The sequence below is a fragment of the Cryptomeria japonica genome, chromosome 5 (assembly GCF_030272615.1).
Source record: "Cryptomeria japonica chromosome 5, Sugi_1.0, whole genome shotgun sequence".
Classification (NCBI taxonomy): domain Eukaryota; kingdom Viridiplantae; phylum Streptophyta; class Pinopsida; order Cupressales; family Cupressaceae; genus Cryptomeria; species Cryptomeria japonica.
In genome coordinates this window covers 11,952,631-11,958,630 of record NC_081409.1, presented here as the reverse complement: position 1 = coordinate 11,958,630, position 6,000 = coordinate 11,952,631, and positions in this window count along the sequence as shown.

Genomic DNA, 6,000 nt, shown 5'->3' with positions numbered 1-6,000 from the left:
GGTCAACACTGAATTGAGTTTCTACCTTTCTTGTTGAAAGAATGCATAAAAAGGTGATAAAAGCCAAAGCACATCCTACAAAATTTGAGTTTAATTGGTATTAATTGTTTTGCCATATGTTTCTATACTCAAGAAGAGGATTATAGAATGATGAAATTTAAGTCAAAGTGAAAGACAATGGTGACATGCTCCCTATCCAGTGTTGGACATATTTTTGAGATAGAAATTATGAGAATGCAAAATATGTGACTTTCTGAGAGAATTTTGTTGGAAAGATTCTTACCTATTTTGGAGAACCACAATTAAGAATCCCCAAGGAAGTATTGGACTTTCTTACACCTACTGATAGAAATCTCGATCTTGAGATTTCACATAATTGGGGAGATCTGTATCTCTACACTAGTGCTACTACAATTAGGTGTGTAGACACCTAAATTTGATTAATTTAATTAATTGAATTTAGCTATCCTGAATGCCTTTAATTAAATAATTACACATTATTTAATTAATTAGTGTTCCCTCCTTCTAGCTAATTAATTTAATTAATTATACTATAGTCCCCTTTAAATTAATTATTTGATAATCATAAATCAATTAATTATTTAAATTCACCTCCTTCTATTAAATAAATCAAATGCATAGTTTGACTATTTAATTCATCTTTTGTTGCTTTCCTCCTTTTTTCCCATTATGAAACTAATTAATTAAATTAATTATATTTCCTCACATGTCTCCTAGTGTTAACCCTCCTCTAAACCTCATCTAACTCTTCCTTTAACCTAACCCACCTAGCTAACCATAGGTTTTAGTCAACCTTATCCTCTTTCCCTCCCCATATGTGTGCACATTCCCAAATATCTTGAATTTCCTAATATTTGGGGAAATTTCCTAAAATTTGGGGAAATGTCCTATTTATCTTGATATTTGGAAATATCTTCATAGTTGGAATGGAACCTTCTTATTTGGGTGTCTCTCTCCCAAATAGGCATGTGTCCTCAAGGACACTTGTCATTGTTTTCCATGACACTTTCCCTTCTCAAGGACACTTGTGATTTTCAGACATGACATTTGCCCTTCTTAAGGAAAAGTGTCTCATTTTGATGCCTCCTCTTCTCCTAGCTTGGCCTACTTAATCTCCTCATTTTCCTTCACAATCCATCCACTTTCATGTTTTCATACCATCATAATGTCGAATTGTTCACTCATCTTGTGCATCCATTATCATTTTAGCATCCATCTTGCATCTCATTTAGCATAATCCTCATCCTACATTTGTTGGCAATTGACACTCTATTGGTTGGTTTCACAATGTTTTCATTGATGACAACTTGAATTTGGGTTCCGACTTCATATGGTGTACCGACAGGCACTTCACAGACCCTTCACCGACACCAACACCGACATGATAGAAGATTTCTTTGGTCACTGACAATGTAGGCCGACATGGTATAGTAAATGTCATCGGTATTGGAGGCCAACACATCTTGGATCCAACATCGACAACTTGTTTTAATGTTTATTCATTTATGTTACATGGCCGACATGTAATCTGATATTGTGTATATCCTTGTAAGCTGACATAAGGCATAAATTTGTATAGGGTATATAGGGCAAATTGATTAGATCATTTTTTAGATGATAATGATAGGATGGATATATGGATGTAATGTAATGCGAAATATATCAGAGAGACTATGTATGTGAGGAATTAATTGTAAGGGTTATTCCGATACAAAGGTTTAGGGTTTTAATTGGAACAGACAGAGCTTTAACCAGAACTGTATTTTGGCATAGAAGATGTTATCTTAGCAGTTCAAACTTCTCAAGATTGTTGTCTGGTATGTTATGTAGTCAGTGAGGCTCCTATTGTGATTGAGCAGTGTGCTCTAGGTTGTAAGCCTTCCTGCAAGTGCAGGCCCATCATATATTGTAATATCTCTTCATATGGTCAGTGAATTGATATTGTGGGTCACAAATCCCACCGTGGTTTTTCCTCTTTGAGGTTTTCCACATATAAATCTGTGTGTTATGGTTCTTATTTATATGTTTGGCTTATTGGTTGCATTACTTCTTTCGATTTTGTTTATATCGGTATACCAATTGGTGTATGAATGTTTTGTTAAGGCTAAAATCTTTTATTCCAGTATAACACTGATTCACCCCCCCCCTCTCAGTGTTATTGGTTTCCAACAATTGGTATCAGAGCCTTGTGCCTCGGATGAAGTTTAACAGCTTGAGGAAGATCTCGAAACTGAAATCATTGAATATGACTTTGGAAGATGGCACTTGAAGGTTATGATGCTGAAAGATTGAAGAACTTAAAGCTACAAGATGAGTTGAATTCTGTGAAAGAATTTATTCTTTTCCTACAAGAGAGGCTATCATCTGTTCAAGCTAGGAGAAAGGAAATTTTGCAAAATCAGGATGATGAAGAAAAAAGTGCACTTAAGGAACAATGTCAGAAATTGAGTCAGGAGAACATGGTTATGAAGAATGAAATTCAAGCTATAACTATGAGGATGTCTACGGAGATAGAGGACATAAATAAAAAGGAAGAAAATCTTGTTGTATCCCTAAAGAACAAATCTGAAGAATGTGGTAGGTTGGTTCATGAAAATGATAAATTGAGAACTGACTTGATACAATCCCAAAACAATAAGCAAGATCTTCAGAGACAAATGACAATACGAAGAGATGATTTAACTACTGCAAGTGAGTACAAAAAAAAATTCAAGATCAACTCAGCACAACTTGATGAGTTACTGAAGAGACAGAGGTAGATTGGAGATTCCAGTGGACTTGGATTAGAGCAAGGATAGAGTTCCAATACTGCTAATGAAGATCAAAACCACAAGGCACCGATAAGGCAATTCAATGCTTATAAATTCAATGGTGGATGTTTTGTTTGCAATAGATTTAGACACATGGCTAGGCAATGTAGAAACAGAGCAAATCAGAACCCTGATTCTGCTCCTGGTAAATGTTCTAAATGCAATAAAATTGGTCATAAGACATAAGACTGCATAATGAATGTAAAATGCTATGCTTGTAGAAAATTTGGACATATGGCTAATAAGTGCAAGTCAAGCAATTTTACCAGTTTTAGCAAGGCAATTCAAAAGAACAATGTTACATGTTATGCATGCAATGAAATTGGACATATTGCTAAGTTTTGTAGAAGCAGAAATCCACCGGTTAGTAATGGAGGATCAAATGAAAAAGGAGAAGAGAAGGTTAATGAAATTTGGCAAGATCATACTTAGAAATGGGTGAGGAAGACTGAAGAGAAATCATCAGATGGGAATGTCTCAGTTACCTATCCGGCAGAAGAGGCTACTCCTGCACTGGTAGTGAGCTCATCCGGTAACTAAGGCAGATGCCTTAGGGGTACAAAAAATTTCATGGAAGATGATGCATATGGCCCTGGAGGAGATTTTGGAAGATATTCCAGATATTGGAAAGGATGATCCGACATTGATATGTTCAGAGTGAGATCCGGTATCTTTCATCGGCGGAGTTATATAATATGCTAGATGCTAGAAGGTTATCTTCTATGCAAGAAGACAAACACATTAAGATGCAAGAACTTTTAGCTATGTGTGTTGCCATAACTCCAGATGAGATGGAAAAGATAATTGAGGCTACAAATAGGAAGGTATTCAATAGAAAACATAGAATAACTAGCCCGATGTTAGGAAGGATGAATGAGGTAATAAAAGGAACACAAAAGGCTTGGATCAAATTTTTGGGAGAACACAAAGGATTCTTTACTTCACTAGAGACCAAAACTAAGATTGTAGATACACCGGTTGAAGGGAAAGGTAAAGGGATCATGGGTACTCCACCCTCAGTTTTGAAGAATATCAAGATAGTGGAAATTGAGCCACCAGTAAATGTACAGACAATTACAACGACACCAGTTAATGTTGAGAACATTGTACATGATACTAACATTGAGGATAATTGTCCTCTGGATACTAATGTACAGGTTGAGGATACTATTCCTAGAGAGGATCTAACAGTTGCACATACTGCACCAAGTGGCGAAGCCACTGGTGCAAGTGAGGAGGCATTAAAGGATAAATCATCAGAGAAAATAGGGGAATCTGGTAGGGAACCAGTTGTTGGCACATCATTATTGACAATTGACACTTCTCTAGTTGAAATGAAAACCATCATAGAGAAGAGTCCCGTAGAACTAATGATGATGGATGCTCAGAAACTGATGAAGGACGAAACCACAGACAAGGGGATTATAGATCAATCCATAACTGTTTTGCATAGATTGGTCCTAGAGTGTAAGATTGAAAATGAAGCGAGCCCTTCCGACAAACTTATGGTAATCACTAAGCACATATCAAAAGACTTTCAATCCTTACAGCTTATCTCTAACCAACATGCACTTGAAAAAATCACTTTGGCTAAGAGAGCCGCTTTTGATCAGATTGTTGAGAGAGCGAAGAAAAAGATTGAGGAGAAGCTAATTTTGATTGAAAATTCTTTGAAACAATGTACTAATATATACATGGTATGTTGCAATACTAAGATACTTACAAAAAATGTAGATAAAAAAGATAAAAGAGATACAAGAGAAAATTGCTAATAATGCTAACTCTTTTGATGGACTAATTTCATTGACAATATCTATTGATGGACAAATTTTGACTTTGGAGAACCAAATTTCTGCTCTTGAAAAAGAAAGAGATAAGATCATTTGGAGAGCCAGAAGTCTTAGAGGTTTGGTGAGTCCAAGATTGGATTCACTTTGTGTACATAAGAAGGAATGCATGGATATGCTGGGAAAGCCCACACCGACAAAAGTTAATGAGAAAGAATCACTTGCATATTTACTAAGTGGACTTGTATCTATCTCCAGCACATTCAAAACCGGTTGGGATACTTATGTGGAGTTACTTGAGAAAGCTTATCTGGAAATCTTGAAACTGGTCAAGCTCTGGTAAGACATTTTTGGAGGTATTCAGTGTACAGTACTTATTCTTTGACATTCTCTTTTACAATTTTTTTTTGGGCATTGATGTCAAAGGGGGAGTAGCATACATGTGAAAAAGAATGAAGAGTTGCATACATTTGGGGGAGTTATAGAGATTTTGGAGTATTGGAGTACTTTGCATATTCAACTCAGGGGGAGCAGGGCATGATGAAACCGGTTGTTGAAACCATGACCATTTTTCACATGAGTGTTGCCATCAATGCCAAAGGGGGATATTGTTGGCAATTGACACTCTATTGGTTGGTTTCACTATGTTTTCATTGATGGCAACATGATTTTGGGTTCCGACTTCATATGGTGTACTGGAAGGAACTTCAAAGATCCTACACCAACACCGGCACCGACAGGATAGAAGATTTCTTTGGTCACCGACAATGCAGGCCGACATGGTATAGTAAAGGTCATCGATATTGGAGGCTGACACATCTTGGATCTGGCATCGACAACTTGTTTTAATGTTTATTCATTTATGTTATATGGTTGACATGTAATCTGATATTGTGTATATCCTTGTAAGCCGACATAAGGCATAAATTTGTATAGGGTATATAGGACAGATTGATTAGATCATTTTTGAGATGATAATGATAGGATGCATATATGGATGTAATGCAATACAAAATATATCAGAGAGACTATGTATGTGAGGAATTCATTGTAAGGGTTATTCTGGTACAGAGGTTTAGGGTTTTAATCGGAACAGATAGAGCTTTAATCAGAACTATATTTTGGCATAGAAGATGCTATCTTAGCAATTCACACTTCTCTGAATTGTTATCTGGTATGTTATGTAGTCAGCGAGGCTCCTATTGTGATTGAGCAGTGTGCTCTAGGTTGTAAGCCTTCTTGCAAGTGCAGGCCCATCATATATTATAATATCTCTTCATATGGCTAGTGAATTGATATTATGGGTCACAAATCCCACCATGGTTTTTCCTCTTTGAGGTTTTCCACGTATAAATTTGTGTTATGGTTCTCATTTATATGTT